This window comes from Cygnus olor, chromosome 8, assembly GCF_009769625.2.
Source record: "Cygnus olor isolate bCygOlo1 chromosome 8, bCygOlo1.pri.v2, whole genome shotgun sequence".
NCBI classification, from domain to species: domain Eukaryota; kingdom Metazoa; phylum Chordata; class Aves; order Anseriformes; family Anatidae; genus Cygnus; species Cygnus olor.
The window spans coordinates 6846961-6873527 of NC_049176.1; the positions used below are offsets into that span (position 1 = coordinate 6846961).

General features: G+C 38.2%; 1 long non-coding RNA gene across 1 annotated transcript; it reads right to left on the reverse strand.

Moving 5' to 3' along the window:
• Nucleotides 1-2217: 2217 nt before the first annotated feature.
• LOC121073900 lies at nt 2218-25747 on the reverse strand. Its single transcript, XR_005822004.1, has 3 exons — nt 25233-25747; nt 16898-16952; nt 2218-2749 (listed from the first exon to the last, which is right to left on the reverse strand). It is a non-coding gene; the product is annotated as an uncharacterized LOC121073900 (long non-coding RNA).
• Between the last annotated feature and the right edge of the window lie 820 nt (nt 25748-26567).

Below are 26567 nucleotides of genomic sequence, written 5' to 3' on the forward strand. Positions count from 1 at the left end.
CCCACCACGGAGCCTCCTCTGCAACCTCTGAGGTACCTGACATCGCTTCTGGGCTCGGGGGGAAGTTAGTGTCAAGCAGTTGCTAGAAATATGCTAAATAAAAGATCTAAATAAAAAAAAAAGAACCTCCTTCATCTTGGAAACTTTGATGTTTCCAAACATTGATTGTGAATTGAACAAGAAAAAAAATAAATAAAAGCAAGCTGAAAATATACTGTCAGGACTTTTACACCACCAAGCTTTTTTATGATTTTTTAATGCTCTGATGACAGATATATGAACACGAGTGCAAAATGCACAGAAGAAAAAGATAAAACTTCACTGCAGAATTTGCATAGACAAAGAAAGTATAATTTCAGAGCACTGGCGACAGCATAAGCACAGAGCAACTTTCAGGAGAATTATTTTTGCAAAACACCAGCATGTTTCACATGCTTCAATTTCTAATATGTCATTGTTAAATCAAAGAGTATTCCTTATTTTTTCAGTCATGTGGAAATGTTAAGGAACATGAAGCAAATTATAACACTACCACCAAGGCTTGTAAAAAAATTAAGTAACTTGTTTACATTATTTCTTTATATCAAGCCAACAGATAAAATAGCCTATGGATTTCCACTGCAATACATGGACGTGTGCAGAATACGGTAACTAAGTCTTGCATAGAAGTTAATTTTAAGTGTAATTATATCTGACACTTCAGTTTATCACTCTTCGAGTATTTATGCAGATGGGTAGTACACAAGTCACACCTTCTTACTGAATCTGAGTGGGACTAAATTTCCCTTCCTTTTGCCTTTGATTCCTCTTCTTATTTTGCATTCCAAACATCAAATAGCTCAAGCTAAATTTTAGGCAAATTACATACTTATGCTTTCTTAGAGCTGAGGGCTTGTCTACGTGATATTATTCTGGACTTGCTATAGTGTGTGATCCATGCATGGATCTCAAGTATTACATTTATATTTATATATGTATTACAGTAATACATTTTTTCTGTTAATTAACTAATTAGGATTTTGCTTATTTAAAACATTGTTTTTACACTGCATAGAAAAGGATCTGAGCATATGGTTTTATTTGGACATCTATAGTTCAGCTGCAGTTAAATTAAATACTGAAATTCATGTCACTTCTTAAAATGATCATAATATTGCACTAATCTTCACATGTATTAAATAGTTATAAACTGTAAGTAAATCATCTTGCTAGCAGTTAGTGCAACATATTATTTCTAGCTATCATTTAACCACACTGTGTTATGAGTACTACAGTAAAAACAAAAATACAGTACTCAGAATTAAGTTAAAACTATATAGAAGCAGCTTGATTCCATTGAGGGAAATTGGAGTGCCTTAAGTTAGCAAGGTACCACATCACAATTTTAGTTCTGAAAAGCAGTCAGCAAAGACCAATCAAGCTATCAAGTTTTCATTTCGGGAAATTAATTTTTGCCTCCAAGTAATGTATTCTGTGTGAGAGTACATCTGCCGTATTTCGTCACTATGGCTGCAACATCTCATGATATTTTACTGCTTTTATTGTGTTATGCCACATCCTAGATAATTTGAGTACCATTACAAAATTACATTCTGGGTCTCCAGCAGTAAATTTGCAATTCTACAGGAAAGTAAAGGTACTGTAACCAGTTTTTTTGTTTGTTTTTTTTTTTTGTCTTTTAAGAAATTAATTACTTAAACATTCAAATTAGAGCAAAAGTTCAGCTGAAAGCACAAAAAGATTAGATGTTAATGATGCTAAATCAAGAAAATGTTATTTTAAGGAATGTTAAAAAGAGATCCAGGGCACTGGGCTGTGCCAGCAGGCAGGAGGACTCGTTCTCTGCCCCACAGCAGATCTGCACAAGCTGCTTCTGCCTCTCCCCTCCTTGTGAACCTGCCTTACTCATTGGGAGTCTGAGGTTTGGGGGCAGGGAATGTTTTTCACCATAAGTGAAATCCTTCAGGTGTTCTGGTCAACAGTAAAACTCCCAAGCTCCACACCTTGCAAGTGCTAATTCCATGCATTCATCCGCTGTTTAACACAGTGAGCGCCTTTCTTCACTTTCCAGGTGTTATGATGCAAACAAGAAATAACTATAAAATGTTTACAAGTATATTGAGAAAATTATGATTTTAAAGCAAAGCAATGGAATCTTTCATAGCTAGAAGGATATATTTATCCAAATACCTGATTAAATCCCAGGCCTCCTACAGAGATAATCTTTTATGATTTAAAAATTAAATACATGAAAAAGTTATGCCTATTTTTTCTTATCACCTGTCTAGGCACGCTTCAAATAGGAAGATCAACATCATATACTGGAACGCAGAGAATGTGAGGTGTTTGGGAGAAGGAGAGAGGAGAAAAAGCAGAAAGGTTAGGAAAAAGCTGAAAACAGAAGCAGACCACACATTTGGAAGCCATTGAATAGTGTGACATTACTTTGCGTACACCACTCTGAATCGTTGGGGTACGATAAATCTGGCCTTTGTTTTAACCGGTGTGATCTGCTGTTAGTGTTTTTGAGAATGCCTTTACTACCTCAGCTTAGATATCCTTTAGGGTGACATATTGTAAATGTGCTGTTTTGTTTTCCATTTTTCTTTGTTGTTAGAGTTGCAGTATAAATACGCACCATAGTTTCTTCCACATCTTCCTCACTGTATTCAGTTACAAGTCTTCTGTATGAAGTACCTTCCTTCTAGCACCACAGCTTATAGCAGTGTGTCAGTAGCCTGCCCCTACCCTGAATTTGACAATGAAAATGGTCTTAGCAGTTTTACTGAATAAGGGTAGAAATTGCGAGGGCAGGCAATGACAAGAAACTCACTTGCAAGCATCTAAGGTGACTTCTTGAGTGGGCCACAGCCAAACGAGAAATAAGCAAACAGTTTGCTGGGGTGGCGGGCAGAGCGGAACCACAACTGTGTATGATAGAAGCAAAGAAAAAAATTCCCCTTTTTATCAACAGATGTATATTTCTTACTTTTCTTATTTCCTTCCTGCTCCACTGTAGTTCTGGTTCCTTCCATGCAAGTCTCTCTTTTCCCTCTTTACCACCAGAATTAAGAAACCTGGTATTCCTTTTAACAACATATTGCTACTTGTCACTCAACAGCCACACTGTCCATTTTAGACTCAGTACCATGATATGTGCTTCCAGGAAAGTCTCGCTTCCCTTATTTTTCATTAATTCCCTCTTAATTTACCCCATCAGCTCCAGTCTGTGCCATCCTGTTTGAAATCCAAGGATGAAGTCGTGATTACTACGTGAGTAGGTTGATGGCTAACAGAAGCCAAAGACAAAAGAGTGCTCTCCAAGAAAGAAAATCTACATTATGTTGTTACAACATGTTTTTTAAATCATTCTTTTTAGACTGCGACATTCTTTGATAGCTATTATGTCACCATGGCAACTACGAGTACTTGTTGCGGACCACTGTGCAGGGAACCGCACAAAACAGAAACGCGCCTCGCTGCGAATTAACAAATACCGAAAGGGAGACAGGTAACGGGAAGAAAAAGCACAGGCAGATTATTGATCCACAGGATAGTACATAACATCAACTGTATCGGACTAATAACTGGCAGATGTATTGTAGAGATCATCATAAAGGAGAGATTTGAGGAAGGATGGAGCCTAAGGGCACACAAATGATTGTGTATGTTAGTATTTTAACTGGTGTCTGAACGTGCATCTAGGGTTGTCCGAAGGCTGGAACTGCCATTTTTGGGGAATTAATAAGATTTATAGGATTTAACAATTTCCTAAAATCACAAGCTAATACTAAAAAATTGTGTTATTCCTCATACAATCTGTCATTGGTTGCATTTTGTCAATTTCAACCTCTAACAATGATTTTTAAAAACTTTGCATCACTATGACCAAAACAATATCAAAAAAGAGTCATTCTACCATACACCTTATAATTTGCATGTTAGACAATAGATAAACTTAATTTCAGGTATTGAAATTAGGTGTGTTACTTTTGCACTAGAGCAGTTGTCATTGCTTTTCTGAATTTAAATTTGAGACTATAAAAAATCTGTCATTAAATTTTTAAACACGCTTAGACTATTAAATTTCAAAACAAAGCGGGAAGTGAATAAGTGCTTGAAAAAACTCAATCTGTCAGAATCAAAATTGTCAGATGCATCACTAAAAAGCACCATTTTTGCCATTTTCCTGTTTGCCAATAACAACTTCTTTGAATAATGTTCAAATGCATTTTTGCTCTTTGCTTTGTTTTTCTGAGAGCCAAATTAATCTTTTATCTTGAATTTATGTGCACAAATCAAACAAATCTGGTTGTGCAGGCACGGTACAGACAGAGACAGGGTTCTCAATGCTCCGCTACTACGTTCAGCGATTGACAACTCACCACTTTTCTGATGCTTGAATACAATTCGGATACTCATTTCTGTATTTTCTGGCCCAATTCTACTACTATGTAGAGAGTAACCACACTTGCAATTTTCTGAAAGTTGTGTTAGAATAACCACTTTATGAATTCATATTACTATCTTTAATATCCAGATTTCTAGGGTAAATATGAGATTTGCACTGGTAGAAGAGATCCATTTTTAAACAGGTTTATTGAGATGTTCTTATGTCTGATCAACCTTACTGTATTACTTGTTATCTGAATATTAGCAAGCTGATCACACGCTGCTAACGGGTGATCCATGGTTATTTATAAACTCATTGTTTACATCCAGAGGATGTCCAAAATTAAAAGACTAGGGGGACTTTTAGTTGTTGCTGTGGTGGGGGTTTTATTCACAAATGTGCACATTTAAGAATTGAAAGCACAAGGTTCTCTCTAGGTAGATTTTTGTCATGTTTGAGCAACTGTTCAGATGTCCCAGTCTTTCTGAAGAAAATCGACCACATTCTCCCAATTTTCATGTATTTATCATACTGACTCCAGACAGAAAAAACATCAAATTGGAACCACACAGGAGATAAGCACACACATTGCAGCGATGCTATTTGCAACATTAGAATAGGTCTGGTTTTGTTTTCAGAATATATACATATTTCAAAACGATCAAAAAAAGGCAAAATATTCTTTTCTGCAAAATTAACCTATTCATGAATGTAGTAAGGAAGACAGACCAAGTTGCAGAATAGATCAATAGGCTTAATTTAGATCCTTAGTTTCTATGTATCTTCCACAAAATTACTGTTGATAAATACTGTTCTCATGAAGCGTCTTAAATTCTTCCAAACCATTATCTAACCAAAAGGTGTAAATAGAAGCCTAAGATGAAGAATTAGTCGAGGACCTGTGACTCAGGAGTTCCTACATTTACCAATTTCATTTGAAAAATGGCAATTACGTTAACCACTAAAGTCCCCTCAACACTGGTGCCTTCAAATACTCACCCTCCCAATCAATGTATATAGAAAATACATAATTTTCTAAGTTGATTATTGTTCCATCACTTAAGGATGATTTTTTTTTAATAAGAAAAAGGTTATATTTAAGAAACTGAAAAGATAACACAGGAACCTAAAATCATAATTTTCTCAAAACAGAGGATACACTGAAATCATTCAAAAACCTGGCAGCAAAATTTTCTTCTTGGCAAAAGGCTTAAGCGTATTTCTACGACAGTGATTTGTCTGTGGCTTTTTCTTTCCTTTTTTTTTTTTTTTTTTTTTTTCCCTGGCACTTAACAAGCTATGGATGCTGGATTTCTAGCATTCTAATGTCTGGTTGCTGTGCTCCTTCCACATCACAGTACACATACTAAAAAGAGTGAAATGCATGTACCATTTTCCTGCAGTTTCTTAAATTCAAGAAAATTTTCACCACACAATATTCTAATGATCTCTTCTCACAAGCATCATTTTTTGTACCTGCCTAATATTCCATCTGTTCTTCACGTTACTCCACCCACCCTCTTTGAAGACTACAGAGCAGCAAAACATCCAAGTTCCCTGAAACACGACTCTGGATAACAATCTACTGAAAAAACAGAGACATTTATTTATATGTAATATTAGGCTGTAATTAACAGGCTATTTTTGTCATAGGAAATAATTTAACATGATGATCCTTATGGGTCCCTTTTAACTCGGGATATTCTATGATTCTATGATATCATTTGAAATTGAGAACTACCCAACCAGACATGAGGTCAGACAATGAAATTTGCAGCTTGAAAATTATGGAAGTAGTCTGTATATAATGTAGAGAGGTGTAGGGGGGAAGGAAGTTGGATGAACTTAAAGAATCAAGCAATGTGATCAGAATCATGAGAATGAAAAACATCTTTAGCAGCACCTTAGACAGATATAAGAACGGGACATAATCAAGTAATTTAACTACAAGTTTCAGCTGTGTGAATGAATAAAGAAGTTTCAATTAGTTATGAAAAGAAACACAAGATTTGAATATCACCTAGGTGTGGGGATCACAAAGAAATGCTGAGAAAATGATTACTGCATAACAGGCCTAAATGACAGGCCAAAGGTTAATTTTCTCACAACGATTAAAAAAGGGAAAAAGGAAGAATATAATGAAAATACTAAGGGCTTTGTTTCAGATACCTGACACAAACTGTCTCTCAGTTTCCTACAACATTATATTGGTATTTGAGAACCCAAGAGTGATTATTGTTCAGTCCTACAATTTGAGAGCACTCATAAGGAACAACAAAGTCTAAATCTTAACATAGAATTGTTTTCAATGGAAGCACAGATGTGATGACAAAATGTGCCCTAAGACTTTTACTGCAGGTTTTAATTTCTAGTACTGCTCATTTGCAGGTCTAGACCTATAACGCTTTGTTAGCTTGAACAGCTGTGTTTTTCTGACTGGACTAGATTTGAACGAAAGTTTAAAGGCTTGTGTGTAGTTATTGTATATGTCCAATTAATCTTCACTCTGCTAGAAAAAGCTTTTCTCCACCTTTTTCGCTACCTCACAGTTCTTATGCTTGCTTTGGACTGCAAACCTGGCTCACACTTCCAGTTAACAAGGCTGAGGTACTACCCTAATAATCCCTAACATGTTTGAACAGATGTTTATAGCTTCTGGGGAGCGTAAAGCCTTGTTTTAATTCATGAAGTTACTTGTTAAACCCTAGTAAGATACATGGTTTATGGTGATAAAGCATGATTTCTGCTATATTTGACTGATGGTATATAAATGCCAACACCTTAAATGTTTCAAACTACTCAAAAATAAATGACTGGCATGGACGTATAGGATTTTAAATTTCATTGCAAGACAGCAGAATAATTATCTTGTTCATGTTACGCGTCTGCAAGAGAGATCAGGACTTTGTGGCAGATCCTATGCACATTAGAAAGAGGCATTTTCTACAGCAACGTATGAAACAGACGAGACAGAACTGAAGTCTCCTCTCCCATTTTACAGAGGAAAACCAAGACATGGACAGCCCAGCTCGTCCTTGGTCATGCAGCTGACCATGGCTGAGCAGCAGAATGAAAACAGCCCTGGGCCTTAGCCTAGGCCATTCCTTCTTTTTTTTTTAATTTTTTTTTTAGATTTGTATCTTTGCTACATACTGCATAGCCAATATAGACATTCACAGGGCACAGACTGCATGGTATAAGTGGAGCAATATCTGTTGATATATCATACCACCATTTACCATAATTGACATGGGACAGCATACCAGCAGGTCAGGACTTCTCCCATCAGATGACATCTATAAGCTCACACTGGTATTTTTAATATTTTATTTCAAATACTTGGGTGTCTATATACATAACAAATTAGTGCCAAGCATCAAAAAGGAATATATGATCTGACCAAGATTATCACCATGTAAAAAATTGGGATGAATTTGGGGGGTTGGGATATTTAAAAATCCAGTTCTGAATTTATACAATCCATATGAACCAGCTTATTCAAAAAGGGCAACAAAAGATTTTAGTAACTCATTTAATTCATCAGATTGCTCTGCAGATGGCGATAACATTTATTTTCTATTTAAAGAGTGTCTCGCCTCATCATAATCAGGGAAACACTACACTCTCCAACTTAACCAAAAACTTGGCAAGGAGAAAATGCTGCACCAGCACCAAGTAATCCCATATGAAAAGCCTGTCTCCCATCTTTCTTGTTTTTGCTGTGCCAGAAATATTTTTAAAAGACCACAAAGTAGACTTTTCATATTTTACTATGAAATATTCACTCACTTGTAAACACACGTGCCCTCGAGACTCCCACAGTTGGCTCAGCCTGGCCCGCAACACGTGGAAGTCTCGGCAAGGGATGTTTCCCTGCCCATCAGCAGGGACAGGGCAGACACCGAGCTGGCTGATGGCCTGCTCGGGCTTGCGGTTTGATGGGGAAACTGCCCTGGGGAAATCAGACTTCCCAGAGCACATCCTTAAAACCTTCCAGCTGCTGAATCACTTTCCCACAAAGGAGAGAAAGGGAAAGGCTTTCCCAGCAGACCGGGAAAGCAGAGCTCCCAGGTCAGGTGCCAAGGCAGGGAACCCAAAGGGAGAAAGCTGCATTCGGCCCCAAGATGAGCACAGAACTGCCAGGGCAAAGCACGCTGTTCCTAGCTGCAGGTGACAGCTGGTGGGCAGCAAGCCTCAGACATTCCTCGGGGACAGCAGGGGCTGCAGAAGGGCTGAAAGACTGCAGAAATGGCATTGTCAGAAAATTGCAAGTGCTGTGTCTTACTGCATGTTGACATGAAGATGTGACTGCCTTTTCCTGGAAGCTCCTCTGAGAACGAATATTGCAGGCAACGTGGAATGAATGAGATGCAGATGACACTCAGGCTTTGAGAGCTTGCTTCCTAGGTGTGTTATCGCTGCTGAGTGGTTGGCCAAGGCACACCATGCATTTGCACTTAAATGCTATGCCTCTGACAGCAAGTTCAGGACAATCATCATTAAAATATTTTAGCAAAGCTGTAACGCTAACTCAATCATCATTGCTTGGAGCCAAAAAAGCCAACTACCATCACTTCGTGAAGCTCTCACTTTCCAAGAGCAACTCTACACAAATATTTTCACAGTAAAAATTAATGAGGATTCAACGTGCCTTCTCACGACTGAAAATCTGCTAGCAAGCTAAGAAGAAATGTTGAAGACTCTGAAGCATTCCTAATGTCACTCTCCAAAAGAATAGCTTGCTGTATTGATTCATCTGCTGAACAGTTCAAGTACGTGTCTTCCTAATCATGTTCTTCTTGGTTTTAAATGGATTAAAAGCTTTCATCAAATGATAGAGAAATCTCAAATAATTTCTCAATTAAGTCATTCAAAAATACAGCTACCGATATTAATACTTGAACTCCAAAAATGGTTTAGAATACACAAATATAACACATACAGCAGTAACATCTCTATAGAATAAAGTCTGCTAGCTCAAAACCTGCTGCGGGGGGTGAAATCCCTCAGGAGATACAGCCAAGGCCCGTCTTTGGGGAGCTAAAGGCCCGAGTGCATACTGAGCTGCAAGGAGGCACAGCACAAACAAGCACAGCTCACTAAGGGCAAGTGGCAAACCCCCACCCAGCATCTGCAAGCTAAATGTGTGTGCACACTTATTTCTTCCAGATGCAAAACTGTTTAACAAATAAATATTCAAATCCTTTTCTTAAAGTTAGCTTCATCCGAAATTTCCAAATATGCTTGAATCTGAGGCATTTTTTCATGTTGTGCTACTGCAGTGTGGCAGCATCTCCTATACTAATGATGGTGGGACTGATAGGTTAAAACACAAATGTACAATTCAAATGAAATGTAGCAAGTTTTACCATTGATAAGGAAAGAACCTGAGGATAGCACCCTAGAACAGATGCTATTTTTAAAGTCTAATTGTAAATAATTTGATAACGCACAAAATCTTTACTTAACAGGAACATTGAATGATTATTTGCCAGCACCCGGCAGTTCCTATTGGCCAGCCTCTTCTGATTCAGCTGCTAAACAAATGCAAAATGACAACCCTTAGGACAAAGCTGAGATTACAGATGAAACTACTCCTTTGTTAAAGGTCTGGAAAAATAGTAAACTGTACTTTGTTTAAAATATCTTGAGAGATCAAGATGCTTATGCCTGAGGCAGCAAAGAATAACAACTAAACAAGTCCTTCCCGTAAGGGTACTAGTGCAGTACACCAGCTATGCCTCAGTGGGATTGTTTGTCATCAAATATACATGAAAGACTGAGCCCCCCACTTGACTACGCATGACAATCTAACATTGTCTCTTCCATTGCAGTGACATGATTATAAACATATTATCAAGTCCTGCAGTGTGATCAACAACAGATGTAAAATTAAGAGGTGACAAGCTTTAGCAGGTAGCTGAGCCTTAAGTACCTTCTGCCAAATTTAATTTTCACTCCCAAAAGTCTTCCAAGCAACTCATCTCTTAAAGACTTCAGAAACTACTCCTTTTTATGCCTGCAGTTCTGTGTTCTGAAAAAAAATAGAATTCAGATGTTGTTTCATTTAGGACAACTTGCCTTTCATATTTCTTTGCCTTTATTTTATTTTGCACAGAAAGAAATAGATCCATGAAACAAGTTGCCTTTATTTCTACTCACAACCTGAATTACAACACGCTGCATGAACTAAAGCAAACATTTAAAACAGTAAGTGATGGATTGTAACCCTAACTTTTAGGCAATATATCAGAAACAAGACACACCCTCAGGGAACACAGGTCAAAATCCAGCAGCACAAGAAAATACAAAGGGAAAACCAACTCTAAAAAAAGTATTATGATGTGTCACAGTAACCTAGTCACCAGCTAGTATGCAGGCAGTCTAACCAGACCACTAGCAGGGAGACAATGCTGCATGAAGTTCTTCATCTGGGAGCAGTTTATTTGGTTTCACAACACTGAATGATCAGAACAGAAATTAGTCTGCATCTGAGCATGAATTCAAACAGCCTCAAATACGTGGTTTTGCAGGAAAACATAAATCCATAGCAAATGCCCGTATGATCACCCTTGGTAAGAAGTAATACCAGCCTAGATCCCTAACAAAGCGAGAGGGATTGTGCACAGCTCTACGTGTGCCTGTCAGCCCTTAAAGGCTTGCTGTGCACTAAGGAAAAACTCAGTGCCTTCATTCTTCCAAATAATTCTTCTGTCTGTATCATTCATTATACTTAAGTAGGTTCTTGACATTATAATCTAAAGACAATTTTGTCTCCCAAGTTTAGGAGCATGTAGGGTTCCAGTATTGCTTGCATATAATCCCAACTCATATAAAGTAGACATAATTAAGCAGTAAGCCGTGACAGGTAACACACCTATTATCTGCTGGCTGACTCCCATGGCTTTATAAAGCATAAGGCACCAATGAATGTGTCTACTCCCTTTGGGTATAATTATATTTCATAAGCCAGTTCCTGGAGTTGCTGGTGTAGTTTCTCTTCAGAGAAATGTCTCTCTATCTTCCATGGATTACAGTGGAATTTTTCTTGAAAAAAGGGTATGCTATGACTGACAAGCATTGATGTGAGGATTTAGTTGTGCTATGTCAAGTTCCAAGTTTAGAGTTCAATCTATATGGCTTAATGATGACATTATTACATTGAAGCATGAACATCAATCTTCCAAAACAAATTTTAATTTAAGTATGAATGATGCAAAGAACATTAACAGCTAAATATGTTAAAATAAATGTTTCTGTTCCTTAATTTCTCTACAGGGAGTTTACTGTAAGACCCACATTAATATAGAAGGAACAAAGGTGATATAATGACAACATCCATGTGATTTATCGAAGACCTTTAATATATCCAATACCAGTGTAAATTAACTTTTTTTTTTTTTTTAAGTCTAAAATAGCCAAATCGCAAGACAGCCACGTACAGCATGGGAAAAGGGGAAAGTGCAAGGAGAAAAGGAAAAGTGGACAATAACAAGGCTCACTCCAAAAAGACAGGAACAACTAGCCCTAGGCATTATTATAGCCAAATACATGATGGAAGCATAAAGTTTTGGTAAAGTGTGGTGCCTGGATCATTTAAGTTAAAATGGGTTTTTACCTTAAAGGGAAAAAAAGTTATCTAGTGTGGTTGCTGAGAAATAGCACCTTTAATGAAGTCACCTTCCCTCCCAGTAATACTGAACTTCCACATCATTGTACAGCTATGCTGTACAAAAAGTAACTGAGCCATGCAGACAGTATGACCATGTGTCAACCACTTGAACCTATAATACTACTTGACTTTTTTAAAAGCATTTCATTATCTTGTTCCTACTGCCCTAATATCTTTTTATAGATTCTTTTATTTGCTTAATGCTTTAGATTGCTGAACTATTTTTTAGGATTTTTAACTGGGACTGTGTTTAAGCATATTCCCTTTCTTTGAAATTTCTCTTTATAATCTTGTGCCAGTCAATCCCCCGTGTATACCTTTATAAACCTCATTCTGAAGCTTGAAAATTCCTTGGGTTTAACTACAGTTAAGGAGTGTTCATGGGATGGGCCATAAAGTCCAATGAATTTAAACTATTTAAGATCACAAACTAAGAATCAGGAGCTTGAAAACAAAACTGAGTTTCCTCATAAGGAAAAATAATTATGGTTGTGTTTTAAAGTACATTTTGTGAAGTACCAAAGCAGATCAAAAGGTTTGAAAATCAACCATTATAAAAGAGGTAGTGATAACTATAGGCAACTAAGAGAGAATATTGGAATGAAAAGGTGATAATCCTTTTTAATAAGCTTGGAACAAAACCTGAGAATTGCAATTAATGCATAAAACAGAATCGCGTAGAAAGGGGGAAGGGACAGCCATAAAAATCACTTAAAATGAGTTTGTCATTTCCTCTAGTGAATGATGGGAGCCCAGACAAAAAGTGTTAGGCTTGATATGTTTTGCTATACTTTTTCTTCTGAAAAACAAAAACTGAAATCCTGCTGACAGATTCAGGGCACACTTTGCAGCAGTTAAAAGTGGTGATTGCTCTACTACTATTCCTTCTCATTTTGTTCTATTCAGTTATGACTCCCATGACCTCTGTCCACACCTCTGAAAAAACAATTCCAGGACACCTAGCACAGGAAAGCAGTCCTAACCAGACTTATCTCCAGTTATTAAATAGCGGGTCCTCTAGAACTGCTTCAATATTTCTGTTACAGTTTATATATTTTTATGCTGCATCTGTTTGCTTTTCTTACCTTTTTAAATTAACCATTTCTTGTTTCTGCCTCCACTCATTTTAAGATCTACCATGCCTCACTTACTTTCACTTTCCACAGCAGAAAACTGCCACTAACACTATTATTCTGAGACATTTTTATTTATCATAAATCTCTTGTGCTTCTTCATTCATTTGCAAGACTCTATGCAATGGAAGCCTACTAACATCTCCGCAGTACTTTCCCTTCTCCAACCAAGCCTCTCTCAAAAAATCTCACCTTCACTTTCATTATGAAATTGTTCTCTTAAAAAAAGAGCACTTGCAATTTTCATCACCATTAATTAACATGTCAACTGCTTGAAAACATATAATACTACTTAAATGACAATTTTGTCTCAGTTCACATTTCTAGAACTGAAAACTTAGATATGCCCATATTTGGTAGAAGAGTTACCAAATGGGATGAATCAGATAAACATGAAGTGAACTAACTGAGTTACTATTTTATCTTTAAGTTTTCCCAATTGTTAGTAGTTATGGAAAAGAATGTACTGGTCCCAGATTTCATGATGTGCCAGTAGCTTGCATTTATTATGCTGCCTAGAATGTGAGAATTAACACCATGCTTTGTAGTTCATCTGCACATAAGTAGCTCTGTGCTCTGAATCAATATATATGCAGAATAAGTTCAAGCTTCTTGAAAAAAGATATTTACCTGGAAGTTTAGAACATCTGTAGAAAAATCATTTATACTTTTACACAGCTGAAATTTGCTAAGACTAGCCTAGAACACTTCAATTTAAAAAAAAAAAAAATCTTTCTCAACACACTGAAATAGGCTTCTCATTTAAATGATCGATTTAGTTTCACATTACAGTATCAAGCAACATTCTCTCCAGACTTGCTCTGGCAGTAACCTGATCAAACAACCTGGTTTGCATCCCCAGTGATGGAGACTTGGATGCCACGTTGAGGTTTTTGCTCATTTCCCTCTATTTGTCATGCCAGAGAGAGCAGCATTCTGCTGCCCTTTTTTCCTTCCCTCCCCTCTGCCCCTTGCTGTTACAGGCTTTGCTACCTCTCCTGCACTGGAGACATACAAGTCATTGATTTTGATGAAAAACAGATTATGCTATCATCATAAGCAAGAGTTAGCCTTAACTGTTTGGAAACTCCAAAGCTAAATTTGAGGAAATCTCATACCATCTCTTGTAAAACAGCTGGAGTCAGATGCAGCCCTCCACTCCCACCTGGCTACTCACAGTCACTGCGAGCCGAAATCTCATACCTACCGGTATGTGTGTAGTCCTCGGGGCTGGGACTGCATCTTTTGTTATCCCTGAAGTGCTTGGAGTGTTTACTGAATAGTATTAGTTAATAACCAAAGTAACAGGCTAGCACTTCCTTCACTGAGTGGCTAACAGGGACTACCCTCATGTATAAAGAGCCTGTTTCTTCTCACAAAACCCGTTTGGATTCACAAAGGATTAATAGAATTTTAATGTCTGGGTCAAGTTGGCTAAAGAAGTAAGATTTACGTTGTCTGCTTGCTCCCTCCTAGTAAATTCTGTATCCATTGCCCAGCAGAGAAGTGGAGTCTTAAGTCCTGTCACTGAGATGTAAACGCTGTAAAAACAGGTTGATGAGTAGACGCCCCTCTCATGGAAATGCAGCCACAGCACATCAGCTGTGATTAGAAACCAGCACAATCCACAGAGGAAAGTGTTGCAGGAGTTTGGAACATTGCATGCCACAAGACAAACTCACAGGATAACAGGACTCACTCGTTCTGTTCCTCATGTTAAATTAACTGCCAACTCAAGCTACCTGTTAAGGAGCACCTTTGGAGAGATCGGGGTATGGAAGCGCTGAACTGCTTTTAGGGATTATTACCTTTCCAACCAGTAGATGGGGGCTTATTCTAATCCATGTCCTCGATGTTTCTATATACCTACGTATCTGGTATTTACAGCCTGTTTATCCATACTCCTAAGACTTTAATATTTTATATTCATCATATGCAAGCTGAGTAGAGGACATACAAACCCACCAGCATTATATCATTAATAAACAGAATTTCAGCCATAATGTCCTAATTATGCGTGGTCCGTTTTCTGCAAAAAGCTTTAAAATCCTTAAATAGCACATTTGATTCAAAGGTATACAACAGGTTATACAATGCTTAGTGTATAATCTCATTTTCCTTACGTTCACATTGTGATGTTGTGTGCTGGTATGAATTTCAACAACCTTGATGTGGATACCTCATAAGAACAGACCTCAGACATGAAACGTGTCAGAGCCAGCATGACTTGTTCTTTTAGTCTGTATCGTAAGAATAAACCTTTTACCCATACTGCAGTGTCCTATAATGAAGAGAATTTTAACTTTCCCTCCCCAAAGTGAGCAAAAAGCAGAAGTAAAACTTTCCGGTCTGCAATGGTGACATTTTTCAACTTAGAGTTCAGCATGCACAGTAGATGGTTCTCCAATGTACAGTGCAGTATAAAACCAGGTCCTTATGTGTACATCTGTATTTCAAAAATTTTACTTTCTAACCAATTCTGATTTGCCTTGGTGTATGAGAAGCATATTTTGAGCATCAAGTGTATTTGTCTTGAAGTGTCATACTGAATGTTTGGCTGATTTGTGGAAAAGGCAATACTCTTGAATTTTTAAAAAAGCAGAAAAGTGGCAGATCATAGTGGGAGGGTTTCCCTCCACAAACCTTCCCCCTGCTACACGATCTTATTTAAACCTTTCTTCTGGCTAGATCTGGCTGGAATAAGATAGAATGAAAGTGGAAAAAATACTCTGTTGGGCTTTAGTGGCACACCACAAAAAAACAAATGAGTAGAAATAGATTTTAAGTACCTATTACCAGTTCATCCTGTATAAACACGGTGAGAATTTGGCCCACTGTCTTACCATCTATTAGATTTATGCAATTGCCAGAAATAAACGTGACTAAAACACCTTTTCAGACAATTAATATCAGATCATGCCTGTCATAATCCTGTATTTTTGGATCATGTTAAAAACTCAAAACTAAGTTTTTGGTGTTCTCCCCATCTTGTTGCTTTTGTTGTTTTTTACTGTTTGAACCCTGTGTCCCAATCATTATCTTTTGCTTTCTGAGACTATCATCTCTAAGCTCTCAGACATTTCATAGCTGCTGGTTAGATGCTGTTACCATGACATGTTCAACCTTTAAAACAAATAATTTACTTTGAAAGTTGAAAACTGTTGGAATGATTAATTCAAATGTTTATCACAAAGTTTTTCTAGCCTAAAAAAATACTGTCATACTCTAGAACATGCAAGTATAATAAAGTTATCCTTGTTTTCAAAGTCTTAAATGGATAGTAGGGTTTTTCTGGTTGCTTGCTCAGTCCTGTAATAGCCTGTCTGGAGGTGCTGTTTGCAGAATAGCATTTGCAGCTTTTATCTGACAGCCACATTTGAAACAAGCAACAGAAAACCATTGTGCTGGTACCTGCCGTTCCCATTCACGTTTTTGTGGAAAAGAATGTCATATCAGCCAAAGGTGGTGGTCAAGCCATATAGAGATTGGAGAAGGAGCCCAAACAGGGTAAGAAAAGTTCCCCAAACCGCAGCGCAGTGGCACTAAAGCGGCAACCCTTTTGATCCAGGGCAACCTGAGTAACTGCTGTGTACAACAGGGAACATCGGGTGAAGGGAAAAGGGTACTTAACTGTTTTCTCTCCCAGCTAGACCACAACTGTGCTACCAGAAAGCAAATAAACTGCTTTAGTTTACTTACTAGTCTGAAGAAGGCTTGAAAAGTTGCAGCAGGTTACAGCTCCATCAGGCATGCCCTGGTGAAGAGACATGTTCAGAGTCAAGCCTGGCTTTTGGGAGTCATTTCCTCTCCTGGAGCCCCCAAAGCCTTCCATCACTTACCTCGCATGAGCAGAGCTCTGTTGCAGCACCATAACAACTCTGTTAGGGTGCAAGTAAGCACAGGTACACAGTGGACCACAAATAGCAAAATGAGATTATGAGAAGAGAACAAGTCATGCCTGAGCATTATTCTCTCTCATGGGTCCTTCTTCTCTTAGGATTTTTTTTTATTATTGCTTTTCTGTTAATCAAGTTAAACACCACTGCTCCTCTCCTAACACCATTTTCAGGTGTCATACAAAAAACAATGTTTTTTTGCCTCAGATACTTTCCTTCTTCAGAAAGAAAAGCAATGCCTTAGAAATTGGGACCAAGACTAGGCTTTTTAACCTCAGGTTTTTCTCTAAAATCAAGTCACAGCTCTTGCATCTCAACTGCAAAGGCCTTTCCGCTAACAGCGATCTGAAACTGATTGAGAGTGTGATTGAATTTGATGTTAAGTTTTTCAGTCATTTAATTTGGCATCAGGTCTGGCTCTGAGCCTTGGAAACCAGTACGCAGCTAGCATCTAGTATTGTTGCTGTAACGGGTTGAGATAAAAGCAGGACACATTCACAGTTTTCCAAGCTGTAACAGCTTTACTCCACTGTCCAGGAAAAAAAAAAGGTTCAGAATATATCCTTGCAGCATATTTAGATAGCTACAAATTCTGTAGATATCACTAAGATGCTAAAGACTAAGTAGAATAAGGAACTGTTAAATATGACGGTGTTGTAATAAACTCTTTTAGACTTCACACTCTGTGATATCCAGAGTAGCAAAACAGTATTTTAGTTGATTGTTCCTTACGATTTCATTTGTATCTCCAGTAAAGCTTTTGGATAGGTTTGAGAGTTAACATTACTTGGTAGAGTTCAGAATATCTTCTGAAATGAAGAAAACAGTCATTGCCTCCAACTGTAAACGCTCTATTACTTCTATGGTATTTAGGACACTAAAAGAAAAGAGCCCATAGAAAAGAGCCAGGGATTTTTAATGTCAGCACAAGGGAATGTCATCATTTGTTTCTTCTTAGTTAAAATAAAAAAAAAAAAGAATAGCAAACATTGATTGCTGTAATAACTTTAAAAAAATGGAAAAACACTCTATAGCTTCTGAAATAGTGCAAGCATTGTGCAAGAACCACAAGCAAACCAATATATAAACAGCGTAGTGAGTTTCTATTTAGCATAATATAATCTTAAACCCTGTTTTCCCTATTGAAAAGGTTCAGTAAGTGCTGGTTTTATGCCTTAAGTATGCAGCCAATAAAATTTGGGCAATCAGCTAAGCCTGGGCATGATAAGTTCTCAGGCCAGAAAATGCAAAATCCAAAACTACTTCACAAACTCACCAGTTAATTTCCCTTAAACTGAAACACTGTTGATAAATGCAAAAAGTTTCCAACAAATTTCTGATCCGTCTGTAGCACAGATTTTAAACTCCCTAAACAAAGATGGAAGCTGCCCTTTCTGATTAGAACTAGAATCCCAAGACATCACTGTAATTCTTGCCACAACTGCCTTTCATTTAACATAAGATGAACTACTAAAATCTCCCAGGCAATAGTTCAGAACTGCCTACAATCCTGTTCTTTGATTTTGCCTCTTCTTTTATTACTGCTTAAAATGGCACGTAGTTTTGTTTCTCCTGACCCCACACATGCTCTTTCATATTGAGCTTGTAAAAATACTACAGTCTTTCTGCAGGAAAAAAAGGAGGAAGTTGAATTTGGACCTTTGGATAGCTGAAGAAACAACACAGTAACAAGGCAGCATGCACTGTCAAAATATTTAAAGAAGGAATTATTCAGAGACATTCATAAGAACAAAAAAAATTACTTGATGTTGCCCTGCCCTGTGGGACTTCATTTTCGTTTTAAATCAGAAAGCACTGTTCCTGAAGAAACAGCATATTGATTTGTACAATCTCTGATTTAAGAGTACGTACTATCAGTTGAAAGTGGATGGCATACTTTTTGTCAGCTAGAAGATCCTTCTCTCCAAAGACTTCCCTAAGAGACTCTGCAAGCATCAAAACAGCTTATTTGTAAAATGTTTTGTCAAGAAACATTGCACATGTTACTAGCATTAATGTTTTTGCCAGGACCACAAAACGTGGCCATAGTAAACTACACAAAACAAGATTTATTCAAGACTTTGAAATGTACACCAGGGCAACCTCAGACCATTTTGTAGGAATACACACACACACAAAAAAAAAAAAAATATTACAAAAGGCAAACCACAAGAAAACAACTAAGAAAACCTTCAGTATAGATGGTGCAGATCAAAGGGAAGCAGGTAGAGACCTGTTTTTCAGAATTTTGACTGCAAGGGAGAAACAGTCTAAGCCAGACATAGTTTTCTTGAAGCAGAGCAGTGTGATACAGTACTTGAATCAAGATCAGAATTTATTTTTGTAACTCTGCCTCCCAAGGCCCAAATCTAACGTCTAGACGGTAAGTTTTGTTCCACTGTTGCTCATTACCACAGATTGTTCCCATATTACTTTGCAGCTCTGTCTTGAAGCACATGAGACCAACTAAAAATACTTGCTATGCCCAGTGTGCATCTGTCTCCCTAAAAATGAATAACCAAGGTAACGCCTGAGGTAGTCCGCGTGTTGACTTACATTTGTACCCGCTACAGGAATGACTTCGACTTCAGTGCTTGGTTTGTAGTTGTCTCACCCTCTAGTGGCAGAGAGGCCTTAGTTCTCACGGACAAGGAAATGAGAGATTTTTCCTTCAAGTCCACTGCTCAGTTGCCTGTTTACAGCCAAAAGAACTGATTTTTTATTTTTTATAAAGCTGCAGATCATTGTCTGCAGTATGTATCCATCACTTCTAATGGAGCAATGCAAAACATGCCGTCCTGAAGGCACTGAAATTATTAAAAAGGTGCTAATGAAGGGTGGCTGTGTGCTCAGATGTACTCCTTGAGTTATGAGGATGACTGCTATTAAAGCCTTCCTACGCAACCATGATTAGTAATATTATGCTGCTGCCTGAAGACTAATGGAGAGGGAAGCTCTGTTTTCCTCTAAAAGCTCAAACTCCCTATTAAATTTTCATTTGAAAACAGAAGACACCATCTTATTTTGATCCTCAAGAAAGACTTCAAAATAAAGCAAGTTTATTATGAAAATGGAGCACTGGCCAGACATTAGAAAAAATAACATTTCCTATCCTGATCTTGAAAAAACTACAGAGTATTGGGTAGCTTTAGCTCCCACAGAAATTAATCTGGAACTTCACAGGATTAGACCCTTTAAAACAGAATTAATTCAATCCTGAATGATTAAACATGGTGGTAGTGTTGTTATTGCTATTTTGTATGTACAATTACACCAAAAGAAAACAGAAGACTTCACCCTTTACAAAGAAAATGTGGCATTGCCAATACTTAGTTACACACCGCCACTGACAGAATGGAGAGCTTTGGAGATGACTAATCAGCTGGCAATTAGTTTCAAACACAATTTATTCTATTTAGAAAGGCCTTTGGCCATATTTTAGTGGAGGATGTATAAAGTACAAAACCACAGGGAGCAGTAGCTTACTTGCCAGTGTGCTAGCATATTTGTTAAAGCAGGTTTTTACTATTCTTTATAAGCTCTTAAAAAGCCTTAATTCTTACTTGTACGTTGTTGCAGATACTCAGGTACAGCTCTACCATGTCACATGAAGCTGTGATTTTTCAGTTAAGTATAAATTATGGTGCATGGTTCTAATTGCATTCCCCATCACAATACTCCATTTTCTTACACTTCTGCAGCTTGGCCAGACTCTGGCCAGTTGGACTTGTTTGACACCACTACAGGATAAATATTTGAAAATAAGGCTACAGAAAATTGCAGTATTTTTGCTACATTCAGAAATTCTACTGGCATTTTAAATAGGAAATCCTCGTAGTGGTGCGCAGAAAAACTGGCATCTATCACATCTATAGGACTGTGAAGCATCCTTAAGAATCATGACACCTTTATGGTTGCTCCAGACACCCACATCAGAGCAACTATGCAGGAGTGCAACCAACATTAAGATTCACTAAATCCAGAGTCCACACTGTAGAGCTAGGATGCAAAATGGATTTTGCAGTCCATACAACATACGATGCAAAGGCTGCTATGTTAATTCAGAACATGCAGTAGCATGTAGACAGTGCAATCAGACAGGTCTTCAGAAAGATCTTCTGGAGAAAGCACGCCTTCAGAGAATAACTGAAGGCCACAGGGCCCAAGGTTTAGGCTCTGACTGAATCTGACTTAGAAGTCAAAGTGTAACCTATTACCACACAGCTGGATGCAGTCATTGCTGGGTAAGTCTGAAATTGTGCAGCCTCATTCTCACACCATATGATCCAGGGTGCAAATGCTGCCTTGGGTAACGCTAGTTCACTTAACCTACTGCCCTACTTGTTGAATACTTTCTCAATTTTCCTGTGTAGTTTAAAAGTGTCTAATAAAAATGTTTTACTTAATGTTTCCTCATATATAAGTCTCAAAGCTTAGATAATGGGAACCAGATGACAATAGCACATACAAGCATACTCATTTTATAGATATGAAGTAGCTTTTGGAAAAGAGATTGAATTCTTGCAAGTGGGATGGGTTTAATTACACCACAGACTTTGATCCTGTTCACAATTGCAGTGTGAATTTGGGCAAGACTTCACTGAAGTGATACGTTTACAGGCAAAGGTAAAATAAGAAAAAGTGTTTCAAGATTCACAGCTGCAGCACAATGTCTCTGAAGAAAGAAGATGCCATCAGATAGATGGCTAGAGCACCCATGCTCTACCTGTGTGCCTGACTACCACCCTTATTCCCTGCAGTCTACACAGCAAGTATTCCAGTCTTGTAAATCCATTAGAGAACAACAGGGCAGTATCAGCGCACAGGGAACAAGCCATTTAATAGCCTAACTGTATACACTAATTTTAAACATGTTTTGTACCTTTGCCATCATACTAAACATTTAACCAACTATGGATTCCTTTTTCCCAACACCATATACTGGATTTCACTTTCTGTAACGTCAAATTAATGATACCAAATGTACTGTAGCAGTAGCACAGAAACACCTACGTGGGGGAAGGGTCCTCATGGCATTGGTAAGAACTGCCACCACTCCTTGCTCTTAAGGGCAGTACACGGACATCCAGTTAATGCCTGTTGCCCTACTCCCTTTCACAAGCTACTGAACTTGAGGGCTGCTGTAAGCAGGGTTAATTAATTCCAATCATTTGCTTCATCTGTGTAACAGTAAACACTCACCTGTGATCCTACTTCCAAACAACACAGTGCAAAACCAGCACACATGGATGAGGATCTGCAGTTTGGAGTCTATAGGTCTGCTTGCCTTGAAAGTTGCTCAAGTGTAATCATCGCCTAACTTGATTTACAACAGGAGTGGCACCGTTCTGTGTAAGGTCACGGTTAGCTGACATTCACCACAAAGGAATTTGCACACTGGACAAGACTAAATTCTACAAAGCTGAGCCTGTGAACTCTTCTGCTCATTACATACCATTGTCTGAATTCAAACATACAGCATATAGTAGTTCCTTATGGGGAAGGCATAGATATTCACCTGTTCAGTCTCCTATTGCTATGCTTGACTTTGATATTAAATCATAGAAGATCAAAGTTTACCTTGGATTTGGGTCAGAAAAAGTGCGCAGAGAACTCAAACGGCACATATTCTGAATTTCATCTACATGTGACATTGCAAGTAGAACACTACAAAATGTACTATATGCGGCCACACCAGGATTCTGACTTCTGACGTGAGTAACCGGTCAGTTATCCGAACAGCGTTACACAGGGGAAGGGTAAAAAAGCTTTCTGGAGGATCTGAAACGAAACCTCTCTGAACAGGACTGCCATTAGCACTACAGGTGAAGAAGCACCCTAGGACATACTCTCCTATTAGCCAGGGAGGAGATGGTAGCTGCCATTCTGACACATGTCAGCATCAGCGTTGAGCAGGGAAGCAGTGATGCGGATACCAGCATGTGCTCCCACCACTGTTTGCTCTCACTGCATTTTACAGTTGGAGTCAATTGACAGTCACCACACGAGGGAATTCATGCTCTGGGCAAACCGTTATCCTACTGAGGTGACCATGTGGAACTGCACAAGGAGGGTGGAACAGCACTTTACATGCTGTTACCGTAGTCATGAAGAGATTGTTGGATGCTGCTTCCCTTCAGCAGCTTTGGGTTGCCTGAAAGGAGTTACCTAAAGGGAAGAAGCATGAAGCCGCTATTGCTTGTGAGCAAGGAAATGAGGATAAAAAAACAGAAATATTGACTTGAGTTTGAAACAACCTTTTTACACAGTATTCAAAAACCTGCTCAGGCTGGTTCTGCACATCCTTTTCAAGGCTCAGACAAAAACTTACGGAAACAGTGCTTGGTATTTATACGTTAGCATTAAACTCCCAAATCTAGGCATTCTTTATCACTACGTGTCTCATATATAGATACTTTAAAGTGGTGCTGAATATTAAGTATCATAATTTGGAAGCACGGGAAAAAAATAACATCTGCTGTAACCTGACATACCAGAAGTAGGCCTTTTCATTCCGTGCCAGTCAGCAAAATAAGAACATATGTGCAGAATGCATTTCACATACATGGCAATGACATTCACAAAATATTCAGCTTACAGTTTCTCTTTTTGACCAATTGTACTCTTGACCATCCATACGACTGCTTCCAATTATTCTAACACTAACTCCTAAGCAAATTTAAGCAACAGACAAACAAGGCAAAAATGAGCAGCTATAGGAATATTTCACTGGTACTCTAGTAACATACCTGAGAGTCTTTAAAGTCTTTTAAGTCTTTTAGACAGCAACAGAGTTGATAAGCTATATATTAAACTGTTTTTATAAGTTTATGCCTCTGCTTAACTTCAGTACTGTAAATAATTCCATTTAAATAAGTTTCAGTGGTATCAAAACAAGGAAGTTAAAGAGAGGCACAAATGTTTCCAGGGCCAGGGTTATAGCATGTGGATGCAAGTTGGAAGAAGAATGAGGAACTTTAAATTTTTTTTTTTTTCAGGGTTCTGCTGTATTGTAGCGTGCTCCATGGAGCTACACAAGGCTTTACCCAACTACTACAGCAAGCCATCACAAGATTAAGAATAGAAAGAAACCTTCACCTCCAAGTTTTCTTGCTTTTGTCAGTTAATACTAGTAGCATGTGAACTTTAAAAGATATACTTAGCATATTTCAGGCCTGGGTTTTCTTAAGCCCAAGTGATATCCAGAAAGCCATGTGTCTGTTGTCTCAGAGAGCATGCTCACCGCGTTCTGCAAAGGAAGCACGAGCACAGCAGAGAACATGGTGAGCAACTGAACATGTCAAGTTCCTCCCTGAATCTGCTTAAAATATTTTTCTCCAAAATAAAAAAGTAAGAGATAATACGGGGAGAAGAATAAAACTGTACGTGCTGCTTATGGCAAGTAATTTTAACTCCCCATTGTTCAGTTTGCAAAATATTTCCTCAGTTGTTTGGAAAATTATTTACTCCATTGGCCATAATCCCAGAAGCTGTTTAACAACGTCCGTTGGACTACACCTAAAACTCTAGCTTGTTCTATTCAGTCTTGAGCTTCAGCATTCATTGTTTAGTATCCAAGTCATAGTTTTGTATCTCTTGGGCAGACGTGAAGTTTTAAGTAAGAAGTTATTGACAAAGGCCTGAGAAACACAGTATTTTTTTTCTACTGGTATCTATTTGCTTTTTAGTTTGAACTGAAAAAAAGTTCTCCTCTCTAACTTTAAACCCAAGATATTTCATGTCTTTAAAGATTTTTCAATGAAACTAAAAGTTTCATCATAACATTTTTCAAGGGAATTAACAAGGAAAGAAAGGTCACCTCAGTACACAGAAACATGTATTTTTCTTCTTAACCTAGCAGCCCAGAAGCGGGCAAGCATGGGGCGCAGGCCTTGCCCCCTCCTGCCTCAGAGGCTCCCAGGCTCCACAGAGGCACAAGAGCTGGGGACAGCCTGGAGCATAAAGGAGGACCTCAAGGGCCAGGATCGTGTCTCAGCATTTCCTCCTGAAGCAACTGTAACAAGATCCTTCAGTGCTGACCTGAGAGTAGACGTGAAAGGCCCCTAGCTGCTCAAAGGAGCCATGAAGTGAGGCAGAACTGACCAAAGCATGAAGTCATGAAGTTCTCCAGTTCTTACCTAAAGTCTGCCTTGCCCAGCCATCACCAGGCAGCCCTGTGGACACCTAGGGACAGTTCCAGGGCACACAGACAGACAGGGCTATAAACACACTGAGGAACAACCCAGCCCTGAGGGACTGCAGGCCCCCAGGGCCCAGCTTAAATGGCACCCAGGCTGTGGGCAGTGAGGGCCAGCTGGGCCTGCTCAGGCCCTGACGGCACCTGGGCCTGGCAGTTGGGTGGCACCCCATAGCCCACGTATACCCTCCTTTGTCTCATGTTCCAGTAGCCCAGTACAGTCTGTGAAGAGATATTGATCTTTACTGGTGTATGAAATTTGGCCTAATCCATAATTACCCCTCACAACATCTCCAATCAACATAGCAGTGAAAGGGGGACAGAGCAGACATTTCTCTCTGAGAAGAGTTGGTGGAAGAGACAGAGATATGACTCAGGAGTGCTTCATTTTCTACTTTCTACCACTGTGAAGCTTTTATTTTTATCCTAAGGAAGGGACAAGCTCACCAAAAAAAAAAAAAAAAAAAAAAAAAAAAAAAAAAAAAAAAAGGACAATAAAGGTTGTGTGAGGAAAGCAGCTGGGAATAAGGTATGTTATGGGATTTATACCTGATAAAGGGTCTGTCATAAACAAACGTGTTGTGCTGATGAGACTGCCTGTGGGATCATCCACAGACTTCAGTTGTGCAAAATTATACAAAAGAAACAGCAATGCTCAAATATACTGGAAAAAAAAAAAAAAAAAAAAAAAAAAGAAAGAAACTGGAGGATTTGACCTACTTGAAGTAAAAGTATTTGCAATAAAATGTTTAATTTAATGTCAAAACTCTTCAGAGGCTAAAAAGAGAGGCCCCTCAAGTCTAGTTACTGGAGAATCTACTTCCAAAAATCATTTTTCACTGCTACTTTTCTGTCCTCAAATACAACAACAAAAAACAAACAACAACAACAAAATATATAAATTAATCAAAACAAACAAAAAAACTTTGGACATTTTTAGAACTGTTCTGAAGTGAATCTGAGTTCTGTAAAGTTCTTTTTTTTTTTTTTCCGTTTTGAAATAGGTTCAAGGACAAAACCAAACTTTTGAGGCTTCTAGATTTAGACTGTTGCATTTATAATGCAATCGGACAAAAAGATGTCAGGATCTGGATGCTATTTATAAATGATCTGAGCACTCCAAGCTAAATAGTTTTCTAATGCCTCTGTTTTAGCAGTAAGTTGTGATTCTGAGAGCTTGTTGATTTGAGTCCATCCACAACAACAGCAGTGGTTTTAAATTAGAAACACTAATTTCTGATTACTGTGTATGTTTAGTGTCATGTTACTGTGACAG